The 26,650-nt window shown below is 37.8% G+C and overlaps 1 protein-coding gene and 1 long non-coding RNA gene across 6 annotated transcripts in view; one reads left to right on the forward strand and one right to left on the reverse strand.

The window, feature by feature from the left end:
- The window catches only part of LOC125257622 (spermatid perinuclear RNA binding protein), a 114,274-nt gene extending 101,912 nt beyond the window's left edge, over positions 1 to 12,362 (reverse strand). For 2 of the 5 annotated variants that reach the window (XM_048174162.1, XM_048174143.1), the window contains exon 1: positions 12,228 to 12,362. The gene's annotated coding sequence lies outside the window, so the exon portion shown is untranslated. Of the gene's footprint in view, positions 1 to 10,481; positions 10,623 to 12,227 lie in introns of those variants that run through there. The other 3 variants (XM_048174180.1, XM_048174171.1, XM_048174152.1) reach the window with 2 other exon arrangements.
- Positions 12,363 to 22,332: 9,970 nt separating this feature from the next.
- LOC125262873 lies at positions 22,333 to 23,281 on the forward strand. The gene is made up of 3 exons (XR_007183650.1): positions 22,333 to 22,544; positions 22,764 to 22,885; positions 22,991 to 23,281. It is a non-coding gene; the product is annotated as an uncharacterized LOC125262873 (long non-coding RNA).
- The last annotated feature ends 3,369 nt before the right edge of the window (positions 23,282 to 26,650 follow it).

Below are 26,650 nucleotides of genomic sequence, written 5' to 3' on the forward strand. Positions count from 1 at the left end.
TAAACCAAAAATAAAAAATTGGTTACTGCATGTGCTCCAGATATATTAAACTGTGAGTGATGCAAGTTTGAATCTGGCCTGCAATACGTCCAAATCATATTCTCCCACTGTACCGATAATTTCCTGTCACTTTCCAAAAGCAAAAACTAGGGTTGGGCAGTATATCAAGTTTGTACAATATATTTATTTATTTTTATATCAATATAGAGTAGTTTGATATTACAGGCACGGAGGACACAGAGGGAGCTGCTGTGGAGAAAGTGCATAATCCAATTTGCCCTAAACATGAGACATTCTTTATATTAAGGCCTTAAAATAACTACAAGGTATAGTTAAGGCATATAGTTTAATGAGGCTTACCCAGTCAGGTGCTCTGACAGATACTGTCAGTTTAACTCTGACACTACAGTACAGTTTAATTTGTTTGAGATGTGATGTTTTCCTCAGTGCATAACTTACTTTTCATAGGTATAATATTCCCCACATGTAAATGTTAGAAATTCATGCAAATTTTTCCAATTTGCTGTCAGGAGTTGACAAGCCTTATGCAAGCGAGTCTCCGCTAAACTTCACATATGCACCAAACAGACAGAGCACAATAATTCTGACTAAAATATACAGTTTGATGAATTATTTGTTGGACATCAAATGCATCATATGTAATATTGTAAACTGTAAAGTGACTATTGTAATGGGGTAATCAAATGTAGGCTAATATAATAACTAAGCTCACATGAGTGAATATGTGTTTCTCTTACCAGTTACCATGTAGTCTGTTTAATAAAAAAAAAAAAAAAAAAATTGGGCTTTTTTTTTTTTTTTTTTTAAATCCAAATAGAAAAAAGTAGAAAATACATAGGTATATCATATCCTAGGTTTTTTTTTTTTTTTTGGCCATATCACCCAACCCTAGCAAAAACCCACAAATGAGATTTAAAAAAGAAACTCAAGTGAGCTGTAGATGTAGGTGGAAAAGTAAGAGATGTTTTGATGCAGTGTTTGACGTGATGTGAAGCACAAAGTGTTTGTGTTTTGCAGGGATACATGAACATACCACTCTCACGAGTATTGGAGTGAAACAGCAACAGAAAGGTGGCTTTGGGAAAACTGAAAACATGAAGGCTGTGTCTGTAATTATGAATTAATACATTCACACAGACTAATAATCTTTCAAGTAAGTATAAGTGAGGGGTTGTCGGCTTAATTTGGCAAGAGGAACAGAAATGAACAATGTGCATTTGGTCTGTTTACAGAGTACTTACAGAGCTTGCAGATGCAAATTGCCACCACCCATCTAATTGGACAACAAAGTACTGCTTAAAATAACACCGAAAGAAATCATAAAATTGACTCAATACAACCAGCTAGGACTGGCCTACAGATTAATTTAAATTCTCTGATGCCCATATCAGTAACTGGTTTATTGAAAAATCCACCAAGTAATTCAGATATTACTATAATAGTATTTAATAAGATTAATTCTGCAGCCATATGCATTTGTTTTGTGATGGAATTTTTGTATAGGGCTTCATATCAAGAATACATCACCGAAAGCCTGGTCTTTTATTTATAACCCATACATTATGACTTCAACACACCCGCACACACGCCCCGAAGTAAGCAACATTACCAATTATCCTTAATGAACAGACCGACAGTCATTATAGGGCTTCCAACAACCGCTACAACTGTTCTGAGAACAGTGAATAAGATCGGTGTCAGATAAGTGCAGTTCTGTCACAAAAGTACAATTCAGAGCGAATCACTTCCTACAATTATGTCTGGCAGCTTAATTCTCACTACCATAACTCACACACATGGTATTGTGGGATGAAAAGAACTGTGCAGTACTGTATCACGGCACAAAGGAACAAGCGTGGCGGAGCGAACGCAATAACCCTCACTTGTCTTTATCAATATTCTGCTCACTCATTTATAGGCTAAACAGAGGGCTCCTTTCATCTATCTAATAGTGTGGCCAGCAAACGCACCAGGCGCAGCCTAATTGGTTAATTCTCTGTGGAGGCAAAGGGGTGACGACCATCAAGGCAGAACAAATCAAAGTGTCCTACACCCCCTCCTTCTTTCTCTTCATCTACCCTTCTCTTTTTCTTTCTATCTCTTTATATCGCTCATAAAAATCGTCCTGGTGATGCCACTGTGCTGGAAACCTCCCTTATTAAATTACACACACTATCTGATGGGGAAGCACTCTGCCTTCCAGCCTTTAATTGAATATCTATATCAGCCATGACATTTTTTTTAACAAGGAGGTCAAATGGGGATTAATTGTTACATGCAATAACATTCAAGTGACCAGAGTGCTGTTTCAAAACTTAGAGAGCAGCCTACTTAGACAGCAACAAACAATCAAAATAAAAGGCAACGTAGCATGTATACTTAATGTCTATCCTTAATGATAATGCAATCCCACAATGCGCTGTTTCAAAAAACTCATTGATTGAGATCCCTCTTCATTCCATTGTGCTTTGTCTAAATGTTTTTAATGCAAAATCCCTTCCTGCAATACATGCCTCCTAGGTTTTGGAACAGAGATATTGTCACACCATTCGAATCTTATAATCTGAAAAATCTTATCAGGCTAATAAAAAAAAAAAAACAGGTGTTTCAAAAGAGGCAGTAAATTTGACTCACTGAAGGAAACAAATATGTATCCTAAAATACTCGGTCGGTTTACGCTGACTAAATTCACTGAGGAATTTGTGTGTATTTGTGTTAGTCTTGCAGAGACAGATAACGTCCAGTTCTTCCTCATTCATCACTGCGCACAAAAATGCATTTATAGTACCTTACTAGTACTATTGCTCATACTAAGGTTGTCAAACACTACCAGTACGTACTAAAAAGAAAAAAGAAAAAAAAAAAGTTACCAATAGTAATGAGTATTGGGTCGGTACCCGCGCTGATAGACACTGCTTTCAAACGCTCTCATTTGTGTGTGTTTGAGCACTCTCTGAACGTCAAAGGTATTTATTTACAGTGTGTTTTTACAAGCGTTGAGAATTGTAGCCAATCACAATCATATCTGTTAAATGCTTGAACACAGTGGCCTATCAGAAGTGTTAGTCAGTAAGTTAGTGAGAATCTACTTACACCGAAACACCGTTGAAAACGCATAAGGATTTTTGTTCCACACTCGCGAATCCTTTCATTATAACCAACAAAGTGTAAACACAATGTAAATAAGATATTCATTGTTCAACTGAGACAGCTTTTTTATTATCATAACAGAAGCTTTCATGAGTCCAGAATTCAGTGAGCTTGTGCTTTAGAGATTGACAGCCTTAGTGATTATAAAGGGAGGCTCTTCTCTTGTTTTCTGTTTATTACCCATTCACAATCTGAATACAAGTTTAGTTTGTCCATGCTGTCAAGTATACTACAAAGTTTCTGGATTGACAGCCGTATTTTTAAATCGATTATACAGGTATACAAAAGGTATACAAAAACTTAAAATCTCTTGAAAAATAGCTCCCAAATACATTTTTTTTAAAATTCATGATCTGCAAAGTACGCCACCTAATTTCAAATATTAACGAGCATAAACGACACTGTTCACGTGTTTCAATTCTGACCATATACGAAGGTTTTAATGTGAGACAATACTTTATAAGTGGAACTGTTCCCAGGTCAGCATTTAATTACTATGTTTGCAAATTCAATAAATCAAAAGCAACAGCACATAAACACTAATCTTTGGTTTTTTTATATACCTTTATAATGCAAAATTTATTATTTTATAGCTTGTGTGGTGCAGATAATGATTTGTTTAGAAATGCTGCTGTTCCATTGAATGTGTGCGTCTGTGTATGTCTGTCTTCAGGGAATGGTGACCCACTGTGTGCCTCTCTCTCTCTTTCTCTCTCTCTCTCTCTCTCTCTCTCTCTCTCTCTGACTCTCAGATGCCTTACAAGGCCATTCCTTCCTCATGCATGCATTAGATCTGGTTTCTGCTCATCGCTGGATCCATTTCCGCTGCTCCTGTCAGCACATCAGCTGCCTTAAAACCACACACGCACGCACATATACACAAACTGCATGTTGACACAACGCAGGGCACTTTTCCATTGCACACCCCCTCAGGAGTTCCAATCCCATGGTGCCCTTCCTTCAGTATGCACTCACAACCAAATGTACACTTGTACCCTACTCTCCACTTGCTCCATTTGACCCCGAAACCCATTTATCAGACAAGAGTCACACAATGTCATTCCGAGGTCTTTAGCAACAGTGCAGCTCACTAAATTGGACAACTAACAATTATCTAGCAAATTGAGCATGGACCAGCATTTCCTGCACCTCTGTTAGTGCTGCCACAAGAGCTACAGCGCCACAGGAAAACACATTTTATCTTAATTCTAAGTTTGCAGTTTGAATGCAATGCAATATAAAAAGATTTGATTAAGCTTAAATTCAAAGACATGTCTTTCTTATGATCCATATAGTATGATTATTTTAAGTTTATTTAATTAATAAATTAAACTCAAAAATACTCTTTTTATAAGTATTTTTTAAATAATTATACAAATTAAAATGTAACAAGTATTTCTATTAAAGTATTAAATATTAAAAGTATTTTTTGTATAATAATATAGTAAAATAATTTTGTTTAGAATTGCTTAGTATGAAGTTTGGACCAATTATGTACACTGTTATATAAAGGTATATTGTGCTCATAGGGTAACCGGGTTCAGGTCTGGCTTGGGTCATATCTTTTACCTGCCCTTCTCTCTTCCTGTACTTTTTTTGTTAATTCCCCACTGTTGCCTAATAAAGGCAAAACCCAAATAAATAAATAAATAAATAAAATAATGAATAAATCAGCAGATTTATTTGTAGTTGCTTTGCTGTTTGCTAGATTCTGACTTTGCGCTACATGCCAGTTCTTTTATGGCATTGTTCACCTCTCCTCATTAGTCAGACGGAGTTAAATTCAGCTGCCAAGATGCAACCAAGTCACGGGCCAAACTCAGTTGGCACAGTGGGATGTAATGCCTGTAACTGGTTGCTGTTTGGTTATTGCCAAACCAGCAATAAACAATGTACAATTGTTAATGCTGCTAGCAGAAGACCTCAGGCAGTCTAAAGACCTCAAGTAGAGGGAAAATTATTTAAATATACTTCTCCTTTTGGAAAAAGGAGAGCTTCTTCCTCTCTGTTTGGTTCTCCCTTTCTCAAACACTCTCACCAGAAAGGCTTTCTTTGTCATGCAAACAGCAGACAGTAAATCAGATGTCCTGATGGCGGCAGTGGCAGACGGCAGAGGGGTGGATGGTGTCTGGTGCACAGGCTCAGGAGGAGGAAGAGAGCTTTGGCTTGAGTCGAGCTCAAATTCCCCCTCTGTTAGCAATGTCAGCTTTTCCCATCAGCTAGAGAGCAGGCCAAGAATAGCTCCGATCGGTTGGAGAGCGATGGAGGGAAAAAAGGTGAAAGAGTGAGAGAACAAGGGAGAAAGATGAAGAAACACTTCATCAGGTGAATGCCACCTCATTCTGTCAAACAGCCAATATTCTGCAAATCTATTTTAGGCACTATTGGCATTTTAGAGAATATACAGGCAAAAACTATATGAAAAAAATCCCAATACATAAATATAATAAAATGTTTACTATAATTTGGCAAGTAAAGTGAAGATTACGTTCAACACTGGAAATGAATAGTTCTATAAATAACAAGTGACAAATCGATTCTTACAGCTCTTTACACAGCTTGAAGGAGCCCTGATTCATTTATTATGGTTCAGTAGTAACTGCAGTATTTTGGCAGGTTACAGGGTTTCCACACCTTTTGACCAAATGTCCATGACTTTTCAAATCATTTCTGATTATTGGATGTGAATTTATTTAAGGAATTTTATAGAGATTGCATAGCTATTTCTAGCAGAAAAACTTCATAAAAAATGTTTAACCACTCTATTGTTATCTATACAAACTACCATTCAAAACCATATCAATATACTTTTATTCAGCAAGGATGCATTAAATTGATCAAAAGTGACAGTAAAGAAATTTTAAATGTTACAAAAGATTTCTATTAAAAAATGTCTTTTGAACTTTCTATTAAGTTTCCACAAAAATATTAAGCAGCACGACCGTTTTCAACATTGATAATATTTCTTGAGCAGCAAATGATCATATTAGAATGATTTCTGAAGGATCATGTGACACTGAAGACTGGAGTAATGAAACTGATGCCAAATTCAGCTTTGACCACAGAAATAAATTACATTTTAAAATATATTAAACAGCAAAGAGTTATTTTAAATTGTAATGTCACAATATTACTGCTGTTAACACTATATTTTGGGTCAAATAAACGCAGCCTTGCTGAGCATAAGAGACTTCTTAAAAAACATGACTAAAAATGCACTAAAAAGAATCCCAAAACATAGTCTAAACATCAACCTACTAAAACTCTAGCAAGCAAAATGAAGTAAACACTACAACATAAATAAATGTATCCATTTCAAATAAGATAAATAAGCTGAGAAGACATGTTTGAATCCAGCTTGAGTCTGTAACGTCAGCCGAAGAGGAAAGACGAGGCAGAGCGAGTTATGAAAGATTACATACTGCAGACAAACAATTTCTTTTTATTTGGAATAGCATGCACCAATGAATTTTGCACAACGAGACCAGGAACATGCATTAAGAAAATTAAACAAGGTCCATTTTGATTTGATGTTGATTTTAAGATTAACCTAAGACTGTGGAGGAATGTCAATAAATTGACAAAGACAAATTTATATTCAGATTTATTTTGCCTCTCTAAATCTCCACAGACAGCCAGTGTGACCTAACGATGCTGAAAAGTCAGCTACATCTGCCACCGTTGACTCCCATTGCCCTCAGGAAAAAACTCTTTAATGATTATTCAAGCACTAAACCCTTGCAACAGGCCGTGAGAGTCACATTCAGGCCTCTGGGACTGATGTGGGACATAACTGAGAGACTAAGCCTGGGAGAAACAAAGGCAAAGAGTGAAGAGACATCCACACTTTGACCTCCCGAGCATCTGTCATCTCTTCTCTGGGTAGAATATATCTTCAGGATGATCAAAGATCAGTTTCATAGAGCCTAAGGCAGGTTTACATGGTGCAAAAAAAATTCTGTCCTCTATGATATGACCCCCGTAAAATCTCGGGGGAAAAGACAGACTGTGCGACATCTATTTCGCATGTCACACTGTACAAAAGAAATTTTAAACCCACAATATTTTAGACCAGTGGATCTCAAACTGGTTTGGCCATGGGACCCACAATAACTCATGGATATTAAGCAGTGACTCAAATTTTTAAGAATTTGAACCAAGCTAATTTATATCTCAAAAATGGTTAACACGCACACATACCATCCCTACACACAAATTGTAAGAGCATCACTAACACTGATGAATAAACAGTATAAAGTAAGGATATTAAATAGCAGTCCCAAACTATTTTTTTTTTAAAACAATAAAGTTAGTAAGTTGGCATGAGCCACCACTGTCATCAGAAATATAGAATTTATGGTATTTTGGTTTAAGGTTACGGAAACTACAGTTACCATGGTAAACTCTTAATAAAATATATGAACACTGATCTTGATAGAATGAACATCATGCATGCAAATCCTTCCCAGCTAACACGACATAACACACTTAATTTATTAATAGTAATAGTAATTCATTGGTACTTTTAAGTAATTTCATGACAATGAATGCATCTACAATGTTGCATGCTCAGAATTTTAACCGCATAAACGTTCTGTGTGAAAAGGCCCTGATAAATTACGAAAATAACATTATAATATTGACATGGACATCATCTGACAGCAAATTCTGAATCAGGACAACACGAGACGCAGGTCAGTGGAACGAAAAAAAACGCAAGGTCTAGAGATGCAGGTTTTTTTTTTAAATGTTGTATTTTTAACTTCAGCGCCACGTTTTTAGAACACTGTGTCATATATGGGACGGTGCAAAAGATGCAAGTACAACAGCCAAACACATTAATCTAACAAGTTTACAGAGAAAACTAAGTAAAAGTAGCACAGTGGAATGGAAAAGTGTGTTCTGTCTGAAAGAAGAAAGTCTTTGCAGAAGAGTAAACAGCGTTCACGCACATCTTTCAAAATAAAAGTCACACATCAGAAAAATATTTAGAATAAAAGGGTACGTTTACACGAAAAGTGTACTAAAAACAGAATTTTTTTTTCTTTTGAGTTTCTCGCATACAGACGACAACGTTGTCAAAATGATCTGCGATAGGGACTAAAAGCGATGTATTATTTATGCCAGGCCAGTAGATGGCGATGTCAATTTATAAATAAACATTATCCCTGTGTCCCAATGTCCATACTATCCATCCTAAATAGTATGTGACATTAGTAATATTCAATACAATTTAGGGTGGATAGTATGCACATTGGGATGCAGGGCCTGTGTCTATAGACAGGAACATGTAATACGTATACACATGATGTCACCGTTTTCACAAATTCACGTTTTTGTAGTTTACATAGTGACAATAATGATATAGGCTAGTTTGCAAAAACTCAAAGTTTGCATTTTAAGGCCCCCAAAATGCCATTGTTGCATCAATGAACAGCCAAAATGCATTTAAAAGTTTTCCGGTTTTAGTTGAAAATGGTGTCGTGTAAACCTCCCCTAAGTTGTTGCTTCTTTGACAACACACTCCACAACCTGCTTTTGGGTCATGGCTCACCAGTTGAGAAACACCGTTTTAGACTCCATAACCAACATCTTACGGTCAATACAATGAACATCACCATGTAACACACACCACAGTTTATATCTGTGTTTTCATACTTTTGTTTTGGCACAAACAGCTTGGACTTGCACAGAAATGAAAAATAAATAAGTTTCAACTTGTCTCTCTCTCAAGGGAATTCAGTCCTTACAAACTAGTGCAATCTTTCGCATTTCAACCCGAGGCAATATGTGATAGCCACAAGCTATTTTCAGACAATGTGCCAAGCAATTTCCAAAGCATTTCAGATGCTGGGCTACAGCAGCGTGTGTCACTGAGAAAGAACAGTGTGTGCGTGTTTGTGAGAGACGGAAGCGACGCATGAGCTGATCGCATGAGGAAACAAGCATCACAGTTATGCTCTTTGTTCTTGTGAAAGAAAGGAAAGTGGATATTCAGGATCATATAGATCACACACCAATATGGTTATGGATGAAGTCAAACAAACGCACTTCATGTGTAACAAGTTAACATTAGGAGGAAGCAAAAACTGATTTATGTAGACTACACAAAAATTTAACCATGGTATTTCTGCAAAAATATTAGTTACTACAGCTGTGGTTTGTGAAAATAAAAGTTAAATAACAGTGATTTGAAAATTCTGAAGGATTCATTAGTTATTATGGTTTTACAGTACTATGGTATTTTGGCAGGTTACAGACTTCAGTTAGGCTACCACAATTTTTGGTCAATGAATTGCCATGAATTTTCCATAATTGTTCCAGTGGTTCATTAGGCTACATAACTACATCTAACAAGCATATTATTTATCTTTATATTAATAGATTTATAAAAAAATAAAAAAATAAAAAAAAACGTCCATGATACTTCCAGGTTTTTCACGGCTGTGGGAATGCTTCGGTTACCATGGTAAAAAATTAAGAAAAACATCAATAGTAGCCTATATTTTTAGAGAATATTTTAACCAAAAAAAAAAAAAAGATTAAATAGTTCCCACATTTAACATTTCTGCTATTCGTCTATTAAAGTAACTTCCCGCCCCATCAATCAGTTCTTCGGTTTGCTCTATGCTCAGCTCTAATCAGCTCACTCATCGCTTCTAGGCTCATTACGAGCCGGTAATTCCCGTAAGACTATTCTCGGTTCAAATGAGTCGGTCAGCTATTGACTCCAGAGCCGTTCGGAACGATTCAGTCTGATTCGCGGGTGTTTCGTACCAAACGGTTATGTGAACCGATTCAATCAATTCACTGAAAGATCCGCCTCACAAGAAGGATTCGTTCACATGGCTAGTACAAAATAGACGGGTGTGAAACTGCGGAAGTCCCTCTACAATACACCTGCTGCAAGATAACTATAAACCCTTACTTAACCGACTCTACATAACTGTTTCTGTTGGAAAAAGATAACGAAACAAACCCACAGCACTAACCATCAATAACAGCACTCGCCACTGACACAGGTTAACGGACATAAAACAACAACGTGTTTCAGTTTCTTACCACATTCAAAACAAGAACAACCGGCTGTAAACGTGCAGTTCATAAAACAACATTCAGCGTGTGATTGCAAACAAATCTAAATTAGGGAGAGGAAAGCTCTTTTTAGCGCTGGAGAAAGAGAAAGCAACTTTTTAAATTAAACTTGTCGCAACCGCTGAGCCAAACGAGAGTCTCAACCGCGTTTCTCCAGGGCTCGCAGAGGAAAAGCCGCAAACACGAGCACAGAAAGACTCAAAAGCGCTACTTACTGGTGAAAGACGAAATGTTTAATAATCCAAATGTATCCTGAATGTGTAGGAGTCGAGGTTCAGACTAATATTGTGGTGTCAGCAGGACTCGCACTCCGCCTGCTACCTCTCACTCACGCGCACTGAGATGAATGATGAACGCGCAGAAGCGTGCACGAGCTCAATTCATTATTCACGCGGAGGACAGTGGACTGTCCTACGCAAGTTTCCCAACATCGATCTTCCGTGGTTATCACCGCATTACATTTTGCATGTAGAATATTTACAGGATCGTTTTAGTGGAATTTTGACTTGCTGTCAGGTTGCATATGCAAATGCCCGCGCCTAAGGTACAGAGCCTTATAATAATTAACACCTATACGGTATAGGTGTTAATTATTAGAAGGTTCTATAGGCTACCCTATATATATATATATATACAAGAATAGGCTGTTTAAAATAGTTACACAAACATGAAAAATATATATAAATATTTTTTTTTCATTTTTAACGTTTTTAATAAAAACTAATTTATGATAAATGTATATTAAATGTATTTTTTTTTTTAAGAATGACACCCTCACACATATCCTACTGTTCCCTATGAAGATACAAGAAGACTGTCCCTGGTTTAAAAGGCCTCTAGGATGTTATTTTCTCTTAATATATTATTTAACAACAAAACCATTAGGCCTACATCATTTTTTTCCTAAACATTATTGCTGGAACAAATAGTTTTGAATAAGTTGTGAGAAATTGATTGGATGTGGTGAATATGCAAAGTGTTTCTATGATTGCTCAAAATACAGATTTGTGTATGCTAATAGGAAACTAAAATATATCTCTGAGATGTACAGTGTTCCTAAAGTCCGAAAAGCAGAAAATACAAATGTTATTTTATAAAAACATGAGATTTATGAAATGCCAAATATGAAATAAATAGAAAACGGAACACTTTTGTCCCACTTCTGTCACAGTTGTGTCCCAAAGTATTCAAGTTGTGTTACTCTATTAAACTGTTTATTTTCTATATAAAAATGTGTGCTACTTTAAGTAGCCTACACACTAAAATATATAAAGTGATCTGTTTAAACCTAATCTATAATAATCAATTTAGGTCAGATTTGCCCCATGTATCATAAGTGGGTGCAGTTTAAAAGACAATAGAAAAGGTTAAAGCAAACACACTTCACACACTTGACAATGGCACGCTTGGTACTTCACAGCAAAATTACACAATTTAACAACCAAAGTTCATTTTGGCAAAGCGATTGATTCCTTCACCTCAATTAAAATAGTCTCACATAACAAGCCAGTTTTTGTTTCTCTCCTTCAGCCCCAGATACACAGCCTAATAAATTATTCAACTACAGCAGATGCACCAGCACAACCTCAATATAGCCTACCAAAATGCAGCATCTGAAAGCGCGAGGTGAAGTTAAATGCACGCGCGTGCATGTAATTCATCCATTTGAAAGCCGATACAAAAACCATCGTCCGAGGAGCGAATGCATTGCCTTGCCTGAAAGCATCAAAGAAAGATACGATGGCATTTGCAGTTAAAACTACGAATCGCGGTGGTCGATAGATGTGCTCAGATCCGCAGATACTGTAGCTACATTAACTAATAGCAGCAGCACATATGCGGATAGACACAGATGATGTCCACATGAAACAATCATCGCAACAACACGATACACTTTAAAACCATATGTGTGTTCCTATCGCATCGTAGGATCTTAAAGCGTCCCGAACAAGATGAATTACCGTGGTCTCGTTGGCCGTATTCCCCCGCTGGACCGATATACCTCCAGTCAAGTGTTTCTTTCTCCGGTTGTCTCTCTATCTGCTTTCCAACTGTCTCAAGTATTTGGACCACGGGCGCGTTCACGTCATGATATGCGCGTGCTCTAATTGGAGGGCTGCTGCTCTGCAACAACTGATACAGTGTTACACTGTTTCACCTGGTGAAACATTTGACTGTCTTACAGTGTTATCTTTCGAATTATTAAGTCTTGAGGCTAAGTTTATCTTTGCCTTATGCTCTGGAAAATTTCCAAATATGTATTTAAAGGAAGAGCCCAGACCATTTTGTCATTGCACCTATTTTTATCAAATATTATCAAGCATGATTACTTAGTTATTACAGAGCTTACTCAAATAATCCACTAAGAATGCAGTGGTAAACTGAGGTTAGATAGATAGATAGATAGATAGATAGATAGATAGATAGATAGATAGATAGATAGATAGATAGATAGATAGATAGATAGATAGATAGATAGATAGATAGATAGATAGATAGATAGATAGATAGATAGAATTGTTATATTTGAAACAAGAACTTAAAATAACCACCATGTGTAACCACCAAATAACTTCACCATTTTTAAAGGTGCCATTGAACATTTTTTTACAAGATGTAATATAAGTCTGAGGTGTCCCCTGAATGTGTCTGTGAAGTTTCAGCTCAAAATACCCCATAGATTTTTTTTAATTAATTTTTTTAACTGCCTATTTTGGGGCATCATTAAATATGAGCCGATTTATGCTGTGCGGCCCCTTTAAATCTCGTGCTCTTCACCCACGGAGCTCGCGCTTGCCTTAAACAGTGCCTAAACAAAGTTTACACAGCTAATATAACCCTCAAATCAGTGAATACAGTAAGAAACGATGGTAACTTTAACCACATTTAACAGTACATTAGCAACATGCTAACGAAACATTTAGAAAGACAATTTACAAATATCACTAAAAATATCATGATATCATGGATCATGTCAGTTATTATCGCTCCATCTGCCATTTTTCGCTATTGTTCTTGCTTGCTTACCTAGTCTGATGATTCAGCTGTGCACATCCAGACGTTAATACTGGCTGCCCTTGTCTAAAGCCTTTCATAATGTTGGGAACATGGGCTGGCATATGCAAATATTGGGGGCGTACACCCCGACTGTTATGTAACAGTTGGTGTTATGTTGCGATTCTCCTGTTCTTCGGAGGTCTTTTAAACAAATTAGATTTATATAAGAATGAGGAAACAATGGAGTTTGAGACTCACTGTATGTCATTTCCATGTACTGAACTCTTGTTATTTAACTATGCCAAGATAAATTAAATTTTTCATTCGAGGGCACCTTTAAAATAAATTAAAGGTACAAAAATTATGTAATAAACAAAGACGTAGTAAACATGATGTAATAAACATGATGACGCCAAGTTTTAGAGCGGAATCTTGGGACATGTGGTCTCCACCTCAACAGACGGTGCAAAAGAATAGGGATTGGAGTCGGGAAGAAATCATGTTCATGGATGTGATTATTAACGTTACTGTAGTATGAAGCAGAGCAGGACCGAGTGTTGTGGAGCTGAACGAGGCCGCTGGAGCGATTGCGCAACACAAGCCTCACGAGCAGCAGAACTTTTATTATGTCACAGTCGCTGGCACCGCTTCTGCTTTTCCAGTCATGAGTATGAGGTAACACAGCTCTGTTTATCATATTAGATACATTTGAGAGTGTTGAAAATGATGTTATAACGTTACTCTGTACGTTTGCTCGGCGGCTGCTGTGAGACACTGTTGCACACTGCAGTAAGATAGATCGATTTTTGAATATCATATTAAATACTGGATGTCTTGTGTTGACAAATGGCATGCAATTAATTTTAAAACGTATTGTATAATGGAGAAAATGATGTATTACTGTTAATAAAAATAAAGCTGCATCTGATTATGCTATGTTAGCTACTTGAGAAAATAGTGTTTTTCTGAGGCATGGTAAAGCATGGTAAATCGAAAAAAAAAATCAAGAAAACTAGATTTAAACAATAAGACTAAACGTGTTGAGCTATATAACAATAATTCGTTTTCTGTCTATAAATATATCAAATCAGTTGTTCCCTTGTCTATTAAAACGTGTAATATTTTAAAGCGTCTTTGGTGTTTCCATGGTTTCTACAAAATAAAACTGGAAACCGAGGCAGACCGAGGGTATGACACAATTGACAGGCGACTCCTCACACGTCCCGGAGCCTTTAAAATTGCAATTTTCTCACGATTTACAAATAGTTGGAAACATTTGGGATATTGTAAGTACTCAAGTAAACAAAATATATGACACTGGCCTAGTTTATTTTGGTTATTTTACTGCAAAAACATTACATATTGCACCTTTAATGAAATATAAAGTAGCCTATTTGTAATTTATAGCTAAGACACTATCATCTTCTCACAGCCTGCTCAGCTTGGATGAGAGGTCTCAGATTCACTCTTCTTTTAGCTGTGTTGCTGGCCATATAGCACATCTTGTCAAATAGCTATATAACAATCCAGTAAGGTGAGTATGATTGATGGGATACACAGTGACTTCAATGTTTATCAATCAGTTCCCAGACAAGCACATGAATCTGTTCTACCCAGAGCTTAACTGCATAATCCAATCAAGGGTATGAAAACAGGTATGTGTGCATTGAGAATAAATCAGTACTGTTCTAGTATGGAAGGCCACAAGGAATGCAGAATACTCTGGCTCTCAGAGCAGTCTTTCAGAAAACACCTCTTTGGCCGTTTCAAAGCAAGGCTGAACACATTAGTCTGGTTTCTCCTGTAGAACAACATGCCAGGGCTACAGACACATACACACAGCTTACAGTTTAAATTCCTGTTCATTTAAAGGGTGTGTTTGTGTGATACTAAGTGTCTCTGCTGCTTACACTCCAGAACAAAAGAGCATACTGTCCTTAAAGGACAAACACTTCTCTATGTGTCATCATAAATGTACACAGCTGGATTTCATTAAGTAAAATGAAACATAATATAACTCTCTATTAAACAGACACCCCTCCCCTAGAACAACATAATGTCCCCAGTCATCTATATAAGAGATGGCATAATCTAATAAATATTCATGTTTTTGCATAAATTAGTGAGCTTCAACCTGCGATATTATAATTAGATTACAACAGACCCTCCCTTTGCAGTGCCAAAACTGTTTCTAAACTGACTCAGAGCATCACAATGTATTCAGGCATAAAATGGAGTATATAGATTGAGTTTATAAATTATAGCTCCTGCCACAAAAATGGAATGATGTACAAATGATAATAAGGAATATTCCCAGGATTTTGCTCTATATGCTCCTAGAACAACATTCCTATCATCTAGATTTTAAAATCAAATTTTACTCTTTTCCATATTCCTGTCTGATTTGTTGATGTTGTAGCTGGTAGCATAGTGATAAAAAAAAAAAATTGTACTATTAACCCATGCAAATTGTTCCTTTTGGTAATATAGCATCAGCTGAATAATCATAATCAAATATTACAATGCACGTTGCATCAGCATTTGAATGATTTTTCATTGGTTCGCTCCACGTTTTCATGACAACTTAAAATAATTTGGCATGGTGAAAACTTTAGACATTGTATGACTTGATTTCTTAGGATTTTGCCATCTTGCATGAATTATTACTACTTCTTTCTACGAGGCCAGGTTGGTTCTGCTAACATCCGCCAAACTCTTAGTATTTAACTTCACATTGTAACTCATCTCAGATGCTTGTGCTGCAGACATGTATGATATAAAATTGCATGGCTTTTGGACTAACAACCAGGCGAACAAAAATGAGAAGAAAAAGTCTGATAGACTTGCATAGTTGAAAGGACCCGAGCCATATCAACCAAGGGCACCCCAGAAATTGCATAGCAATGCTCTGGCAACCACCCACATCTTTGGCATTGTGGCTGCAAGTATTCACATTTGTACAATGTAATAATCTAGTTTCCTTTTCAAAATTGAACGGTTCCCTGCAAGGAAGTGTCCAAGAAGCAATCAACTGGTTATTTTGCAAGTCATTTGACTGACTATGTGTGTGCATATCTGCATCCATATGTGATATGACAGTGCTGCTCTCTCCACCATACCTCCATGACTGGATGCCGAAGACTGACAATTGGGTTGTCTGTCCCCCATGGGTCTTCCATCCTGACCTGCCAAACCCAGAACATACAGTCCTCCTCTTGCCCCTACCTGAAACACAGCAGGACAAAAGCGGCACAGATGGCCAGCACTCTCTCCATACCCCCACCTCCCCCTTCCCAACCTCTCTCTCTTTCTCTCAATAGGACCGCTTCCCTCTTCAATTGTATCACAACAAGCCTGACATTCAACACCGACCTCAGGAGTTAGCTTTTATCTGTCCTTCTTGAGGAGGAAAGGATTTGAAAGCTCGGTGCTAGTGCACTTCCTGTCCGCCTGCTGACACCAGTTCAAGTAAAAGCACTAAGAGGGTTTCCACATAAGGGCCTTCTTCAGTTCAGTCGAAGATCCAGCCAAACTTGCCAATTTTCCAGTTGTATTAGGGCCATTCCAGATGACTGGCCCCTTGGGGCCTGGGAGTACTGGTGATGTTAGACCTTCAGAGGAGGAGATAAATGAGAGAGATCTGAGTAAGGGGTAAGGCTGACAGCTGGGTTGCAGGCCCCTAACCTAAATGACAGGTGGCCATTTCAAAGCTGTGAACGTGAAAATAACCAGAGAGCTAGCTAGAAGAAGATGTACCTAAGAGGAATCAAGCAAATATACTGGCGGCAACGACTTATTTACTTGAACAGAAGCAGCAGCACATCCACAAATTGGATGGACAAATCTGATGTTCATACACCTTACCCCACTGGAAAATACAGATCAAAAAGAACTAGTTAACCAAAAAATGAAAATTCAGTCATCATGTGTCCATGTTGTTCCAGACCCATATGAATTTCTAGAGGTTGAGCTGGTTTTTGGTTTACCAGCCATGATCAACTTGACTAAGAATAATCACTAGGTCATCCAGGTAAAAGTCCAGCTGATCAACCAAATAAACTAGACTGGACCTGCTAGTGACCATCAATGACAAAGCCTAATCACCCTCTACTTTCTGTTGCCCTCAGGCAGCAGAAAGTTTTCTTAAGCCCTATGTTTAGTACATTATGTATGTTTAGCCCTATGTTTATAACCAATTAGAAAGGTTGAGGAAGTACCAAAGAACATTCCAGTAAGGTGTGGGATTCACTATCAAGCACCATTTGCAGGTGGGACATCCTGTTCCGGCACATGGTCACAGGAGCACATGATTTTTTTTTTTTTTTTTTTGCATGTTAAATTCAGTTTTTCTTTTCGTTGCCTCGGGGGAACGTTGTGCGTTAAGGGGTACTTTTCGAGGATGTTTTGGACAATACCTCACATTGGCAATAATGTGTTATAAGAAGGGAAGATGCAGGGTTCCTGGGTGTGCAGGAACACCCAAAGTGATGTGCAAAAATTATAACATACACCTCTATTTCACAGCAGAGAAGTGCTTTTTGAAGTTTCGTATGGAGTGAAATCTTAGTACATGAATTACATTATATGACATGACACACTACATGACACACTACATGATACCAGACCTATGCAAGACTGGTTGCCTACTGAAGCTAAGCAGGGCTGAGCCTGGTTAGTACCTGGATGGGAGACCTCCTGGGAAAACTAGGTTGCTGCTGGAAGAGGTGTTAGTGAGGCCAGCAGGGGGTGCTCACCCTGTGGTCTGTGTGGGTCCTAATGCCCCAGTATTGTGATGGGGACACTATGCTGTCAAAAAGCACCGTCCTTCCGATGAGACATTAAACCGAGGTCCTGACTCTCTGTGGTCATTAAAAATCCCAGGATGTCCTTCGAAAAGAGTAGGGGTGTAACCCCGACATCCTGGCCAAACTTGCCCATTGGCCTCTGTCCATCATGGCCTCCTAATCATCCCCATACACTGATTGGCTTCATCACTCTGTCTCCTCTCCACCAATAAGCTGGTGTGTGGTGAGCGTTCTGGCGCAATATGGCTGCCGTCGCATCATCCAGGTGGATGCTGCACATTGGTGGTGGTTGAGGAAATTCCCCCTTCAATATGTAAAGCGCTTTGAGTGCCCAGAAAAGCGCTATATAAATGTAAGGAATTATTATTATTATTATTAATCATGTAATTCAATATCAAGTGTTTTTCCCTTTTTACTTAATGATTTCTTGACAAAAAATCCTCTCTGAGCATTGTCTTATGATAATTTTCTCTATGATTCTATACCATTGATATTTCCATAATGACACTTATTTCCATGTGAAATAGGATATCCAACAAGACAAACATAGAGCGGGAATATTATCCATTAGGAACTGATTGAATTGTGGCGTTCAGGCCAGAGCCTAATGTGTGTTTGCAGACTTCTCTCCTCCTGAAACATCAGCAGCACCTGTTGGTTAGAACTTAAGTAGTCTTGTATAGCCAGACCTTCAGACTGACGGCAGAAGGTCTGGACTCTATCGCGGCTTTCATTGACCAAGGACGGCCCAAGAGGACGCTTGACTGACATGTAACTGTCACGAATCCTGTCAGTTCCAGACTACACTTCCCAGCATCCTCCTTGCCTATCACATGCACTCACTCCACCAATCACCTATTGCCACATACTCCTGAAGCTCTTTACCTGGACTATAAAGGACTCTCACTCACACACACACTTGGCGAGGTCTTCTGCAATGAGGCGGGACTCAGGATTGGATCCATGTGCAAGCTTTATTAAAGCAGAGTTCGTAGTTAAACAGGCAAGGGTCAAACAGTAGCAAACAGGTATGGCAGAGAGCAGGCAGAATCGTGATCGTTGAACAGGCAGGGAATCAGGACAGGCAGATATCATTCACAAAACCAGGAAACAATAAACAGGGCATAAATGTCCAAAGGGCAGGCAGCAGGAATCGTACACGGGGAACAGACAGGATCAGAAACAGGCAGACAGACAGACAGGGAAAATAACGCTTGGAAATGCTACAGAGTAAACAAGACCTCGCAAAGTGTGTGTGTGAGTGAGAGTCCTTTATAGTCCAGGTAAAGAGCTTCAGGAGTATGTGGCACTAGGTGATTGGTGGAGTGAGTGCATGTGATAGGCAAGGAGGATGCTGGGAAGTGTAGTCCGGAACTGACAAGATTCGTGACAGTAACGCAACCAATCACAGTTCATTTTGTCATGTTTAGAGGCGATGTCCCTACAATAACAGACCGACGTGTATCTAATAAATTATTAATTCAAGAAGGTTGTGCATGTTTACTGCAACAATCCTCGAAGCCTCGAACTTCACATTTGAAAATCCAGCGATTAGTTGATCCTGGTAAGCGCTCATTCTCACAGTTGTAAACACGAAGGCGTTCTTCTTCCACAAGGGGGTTTGGCGTCACAGCATTTGTTTCCAGGCGGACCGTTAAAGAACGCGACACAGGCATCCTGTAGAATTCAACCAACCAGATGACGAATTCGAAAATCCTGAAGTGTTTCCAGTTAAGTGTGCCATATGCATCAGGCGTTCAGCCAACGGTCCGTGGACGTGACGTCTGAGGCTGAGACTAGAACTTAAGTGGCCTTGGTGATGTCATCTGAAAAGAAGGTCATTTCAGAGGAGTATAAGTTATTACATTTCGGCGAAAGGTTACAAAGACAAATATTTTGTTGGAAGAAGACCAGGAACATGCAATAAGAAAGTTAAAAGTGTCCATTTTGATTTCATGATGACTTTAACCTACTTTAGTTATATATGCTCAAGAGAAGCATAAACAAGTTTAAGGTGACTTTTATGACAAGCCTTTAACCATTACTGTATTCTTGTAATAAGAAAGAGAGGGTGTTGGGGGAGGGGTGGCACAAGCACCACCTGGCCATCCACTCTGTGCCAGGGCGGCAGGAGTCATGCTGACATTCACCAGATGGTAGTGACCAGCGTGGCACGAGCTGCGGGCACCAGCAGCGGAGAGGTGCCGACGAGCCCAGCAGGTGGTGCGGAGATGGAGACATGGACAAGGGGGAGATAAGGTCCGCTGGGCAGCACAGACAGACTGTGTGCGTGAGAAAACAACAACACTCGTCTGATCCCCTCATCAGTCTCTGTTTTTAATTTCCAGCAGATGCACAGTGTCAACCACCTTCTCATTCAACAGGTCTGATACACAATGTCAGCTGTCGGCAGTAAACGGACACTATTTTGTCTCGACATGATTGATGAATCTCTTGCCTTATAGGGTGGTAAGACCAATGGAAAGAGAAAACAGAAAAGCGGGTCTGTATTTAGTGGGTTATTTGGTGCATGCGTTCCTGTGTGTGGGTGTTAGATGAGACATTTATTTTTGGATACCTGCTTTGTCTGTGTTTGCTTATTTTACTTCTCCTTACTCTCTCTCTGTCTCTTTTTTTCTTTCTGTTCTCCTTCTTTAATGTTTACACATTTACAAACACACACACACACACACACACACACACACACACACACACACACACACACACACACACACACACACACACACACACAAACACACCTGTCAACTACCTTACAATCAGTCTAGTTACTGAGTAAACCTTCATAATAAACATCTGTCACCATTAATGGATGAAAGCGTGTTGAGAGCTCAGATCTTCTCAAATCTTTTTTATTCTAACACAGGCATTATATTTCAGAACATTCTCATTAGCTCCTCCCCATTGTCTATCCATGACCCCAATTGAGTGACATCTCAAACTGACCCATCCCATTATTCGAACTGAATAATAGCCCAAAAGCATAAACTATGCTCTAAATCTTAGTGAGCCACCTTGTTGTCTACTGTCTACATAGGTAGCAGCTTTCACTGGCAGCATCATAACAGGAAATTGAATCTCTGATTTGGGACACTATATCCAAAAAGCAACACAAATAGCACTTCTTATGAGAATAACTTGTGAGGCTTGGCTCAGTAGAGATATCAAGTCTCGCAGAGCCAGTCCTTCAAACTGACAACAGAAGGTCTGGATTTCATAGCAGCTTTGATTGGCCAAAGGCTGCCCAAGAGGCGTCTGACTAACATGTAAAGCAACCAATCACAGTTTGTTTTGTTCAGTGTCATGTTAAGGGGTGTGAAAATGTAATGTTGATGTCCCTACAACAACAGACTGGTGTATAAAACTCTTGTATTTTAAAGAGTCTATGCCACATACTTCACATACTTTTGAAAATCCAGAGTTTAGTTGATCCTGATCACAGTTGTAAACATGACGGTTTTCTTTTTCCATGAGAGGGTTTGGCATCAAGGTATGTTTGCAGGAAGACCGTTGAAGAACGTGACACACACGTCTCATGGAAATCTTGTAGAATTCATCCAATTAGATAATGATTTCAAAAGTCCTGAAGTGTTTCCAAATTTGTGTGCCTTATGCATCAGACGTTCAGCCATCGGTCTGTGGGGATGATGTCTGAGCATATGATTTCTGAAGGATCATAAGCATGAAGTCTGAGGCTAAGACTATCAATATTTTGACGTTAGCCTTTTGCTAAGCTATTATTTAGATTTAACAAACATTTTTGGGATTGAATGAAATAAATACACTACTGTTCAATAGTTTGGGGTCAGTACGATTTTTTTTTTAATTAATAACTGTTTTCAGCATTAATAATAATCAGAGCAGCAAATCATATGAGAATGATTTCTGAAGGATCATGTGACACTACAGACTGGAGTAATGATGCTGAAAATTCAGCTTTGATCACAGGAATAAATTACATTTTAATATATATTCAAATAGAAAACAGTTCTTTTAAATTGCAATAATATTTCACAATATTTTTTCAAGTAAATACAGCATTGGTGAATATAAGACACTTCTTTCAAAAACATAAAAAAAAAAAAAGACCAACCCAAACCTTTAAAAGGTAGTGTATATATTATATGTATAACTAATTTCAACATTTCTCTCAACTCATATGCTATATTGGATAAATGTTTTCACCAAACTCTGGGATTTTGCATTTACATTTATGCATTTGGCAGAAGCCTTTATCCAAAGCGACTTTGCATTTTATCAGTCCATGCATTCCCTGGGAAACAAACCCATGACCTCGGTGTTGCCATAGCGCCATGCTACTGTTTGTGCTAGAGGAATGCTTTTTAGTTTCTAAGGCACATTACAAATAGAAAGAATTTTGAAAGAATAAAAAAAAAAAAAACATTAGAAGGCATCCACTGTCTGGACTTTCCTGTTAGGCCAGATCCTGCTAAAGAGGTGAGTTTCTGTTAAGATGAGGAAACAAACAGACTGGAAAGAATGTGCAACGTTAAACAACAGTCAGGCTACTAGCAGAAAGTAGCTAACTATATTTTCTATATTTAATAAACAGTCCATTTATACAGTTCTTACTACTGAACTACTGTAAACTTACTGAAAATTGTAGATAAGTTTGTAGTGTGTGATAAAAAGAAAGTTTGAATCTGGTTCCTGCAGGAAGTTCTGGAGCGATGGGATTGAGGAGCCCATAGTTTGACACAGAGATTTTGCCTCAGCGTGTCAGCATTTCCTTGACCCTCTTTGGCTTAGCTTACCCTCAACTGTCGAGGAACAAAAATGTAAGACCACCGCCAAACCCCCCTCCACCCATCTCCCCTATTCTACAAGACCAAAAGATCCTTTCATCTTCTCTTTTTCATCCTCCATTTCTGTCTTTCTCTCAGGAGTCACTTCGGCCCTCAAGCCCACACTCTATCACTTCAAAGGATGAGCAAACAGGAAAGAGAAAGAGGACGGGGGAGGGCGAGTGAGGGAGAAAGTGATTTTGATCTGACAAAAATGCCGGAAATAAGACAATAACAAACGCACAATAAAAAGCCCTCTACTTTAGTTTCACAAACAAACTCATTTTTTTTTTTGTGTGGATGACACGTAATCTAGAAAACAACTTCTCTGTTTTTACTAAAGCCAAACACTGAAACACAAATGAAGCTTGTCAGCCTTCACACATGAAACTCCATTCATAACACATTTTACATCTATAATGTCATGTATTTCTAATTAAAACCGAAAATTCAAAAATAATTTTCATTAAAAATGTAGATAGAGATTGATTTTTTCCCCCTGGGAATTTCAATGAATTTTGTGAAAACCAGGCATTATGAAAGATTATGATGACAAATATTTTTAAACTGAACTATTAAATAAATAAATAAATAAATAAATATTATAAAATTATTAAAATATTATATGGAAAATATTTGTAAAAAAAATCTGGAATACTTATTATACTTAACAGCACATCTAACAAATATTAGAATATAAGAGAAACATTTCCAATTCAAATTTATTGTTCCAATTCAAGTTTATATTTAATATTGCCATATAATTATTATGCAAGCTAAAGAGGATACTTTAAAAAAAAAAAAAAAAAAAAAAAAAAAAAAAAAAAAAAAATATATATATATATATATATATATATATATATATATATATATATATATATATATATATATATATATATAAAAATAAATCTCTAAATAATTCAAAAAATATGAATATACACTGCAAGGGTACATTTATAAATAAATAAATTATTAAGGATTTTTTTTTAATTATTATTTGATATTGATTTTCGTTTTATAGTTAAAATACATTTTGTCATTTTTTTTTCTCTCATATTTTTGAGGTGAACCTGACTTTACCAAGTACAACATGTTCCTTGATCAACATCTTTGCTGATCCTGGAACAAGATTCCAATTAACCAATCAGGGCTGTGTTTCCCAAAAGCATCGTAAGTCTAAGTGGATCGTAAAACCATAGCTACCGATGGAGCTACGATCAACTTAGGCTCACGATGCTTTTGGGAAACGCTACCCAGATTTGAAGAACAAGTTCACAGTTTATATCAAGTTTAGGCTTACAAACCAGGGTTTGGTGTTGTTATTCACCTATCATTTCCCTCTGATTTCAGGGATAACTTATGGGTAGGGTTAGGTTTATGGGTAGGGATAGGGTTAGCATTCAATTTTCAGACAGGAATGTAAGAACGTCTTAGTTGGCAAAATCACAGTGACCTATTTTTGACAGACCACCTGGCGCCCTCTTACAGCACTAAAAACAGCCCTAGCATGTCTTATGAAGGTAGAGAATTTCTTTATTAGAGCTGTACACTGCTACTTTGCTAATCAAATATTTAATGTGCTACTTGTGGCCAGTGGTGAACCACCATTTCTCTTTTATTCATCCCTCACACATTAGCCACATGTTACTCGCAATCCATTAGCAACCATAAATACAAACTTTTTCTGTTCAATTTAATTCATGATCTTTCTCAAACCAGTTTATATAGTCACCCACATTTACAATACTGTGTTCTTTTTTAGCATTACAACATCTCCATACAAACCTCAACATCTCAAACCTCAATTAAGTTGCTGAGAGCACAAATTAGGCTGTGATTGTGTGTAAAACCAAAAGTTGAATTGCGTGTGCCCTGGCATGAGTCACAGCACTTAGCGTAGACTGCCGCTTGGTGAAGTTAGCTGTTAGCATACAGAAGAGCACTTAATCTTGCCGTCTGTGAATATACATCCGCCAGATAAACACCAGACTCTCATCCAACAATTCCCTTCCAGATAGACAGACACACACACACACTCACAGGTCACATTATGTTATACCTAGCCTCACCTTCAGATGGGACGCCTACGAGCCGCCTGCGGACAGTTCACACTGTCTGTGTCTGATGCTTACACAAAATGCCAAGAGCTGGCTGAAATCGCCAGATCTGATTGGCTGGCTTCGGCACAATTTCTTGGAGTCGTAATGCACGGTTTTTATCAGTCCACCAGGAAACAAAGTTGTGTTTACTAGGTTGCTAGAATCAGCACTTCTGAAGAACTATTTGCTGAGGATGTCATATCTCTGTTTAAAGGGGACCTATAATGCCCCTTGTTACGACCCAAAAACATTTCACGTTGCCTAGGGACATTAAGGGAATGCAAAATTTAAGAAAAACTAAATTACCAAAATTAAACTTAACATATTAGTGCAAAATCAAACAGTGGGCACGTAGTGAAGAGGAAGACAGAGGTTCAAGCAGAGAATATTTATTCAATTTGTCTGTGAAGTTTCAGCTCAAAATACCCCACAGATCATTTATTATAGCTTGTCAAATTTGCCCCTATTTGGGTGTGAGCAAAAGAACTGTTTTTGTGTGTGTCCCTTTAAATGCAAATGAGCTGCTACTCCCGGCCTCCTTCCCAGAAGAGGGCGGAGCTTTAACAGCATTCGCTTCAGCTGCTCAACAACAAATCTGGAGAATCTCACGCAGCCAAAATGACGATTGTCAGTAACGGTGTTCAGCCTTACATTGTTCAAACTGGAGTTAGACACTGATGGAAAGAAGAAGTTACAACTTTTAGAATTCATCTGGACGTTTCTGAACCATTAGTTGATAAATTTATGTAGTTGTTGTGGAGTTGATTCAACTTATTGACTAGCATGTGCCATCATGTTAATCTTTTGTGCAAATCCAGCATTGAATTGACACTCGTTTGTGAAGCAGTCCAGCGTAAAATGACAGCATGGTAACAACACTCTACTACAACTCTTCCTCTTCTCTAAGGCAGCCAAACATATCTATCTATCTATCTATCTATCTATCTATCTATCTATCTATCTATCTATCTATCTATCTATCTATCTATCTATCTATCTATCTATCTATCTATCTATCTATCTATCTATCTATCTATCTATCTATCTAATCTCTCTCTCTCTCTTTTAAATGGCAGTGTATTGCCATTTCCACAAAAATTGGACCGTTTTCAACATTGATAATAATCAGAAATGTTTCTTAAGCATCAAATCAGCATATTACAATGATTTCTTAAGGATCAGGTGACACTGAAGACTGGAGTAATTCTTTAAAAGAAAATATCTCCTTTTGCGTTGAACTTTGAGCATTATAACTTTGCAGGTATTGTTTATGCTTTAACAGCAACATTACACACTGACTAAAGTAAAAAAACTGAAATCATAATCAACCACCCCTTTAAAGGGATAGTTCATTAAATTTTTCAAATGAAATTTCAAATGAAAATTGTCATCATTTACTCATCCTATTGTTGTTCCAAACCTGTTTGACTTTCTTTCTTCTGTGGAACAGAAAGGAAGGTATTATGAAGAACTGTTTTTTTCTGTTTTTTTCCCATTGACTTTCATTGTGTAGACAAAAATCACTGACCCTGCGTCCCAACTATGCTACTTCCATACTATATAGTAGGTGAAAAACAGTATGTGAGCCAAGTAGTGTGTTTGAATTCATAGTGTTCATAAAAGTAGGTGGAAAGTAGCCGGATGACCTACTATTTCCAGC

The sequence above is a fragment of the Megalobrama amblycephala genome, linkage group LG2 (assembly GCF_018812025.1).
Source record: "Megalobrama amblycephala isolate DHTTF-2021 linkage group LG2, ASM1881202v1, whole genome shotgun sequence".
Classification (NCBI taxonomy): domain Eukaryota; kingdom Metazoa; phylum Chordata; class Actinopteri; order Cypriniformes; family Xenocyprididae; genus Megalobrama; species Megalobrama amblycephala.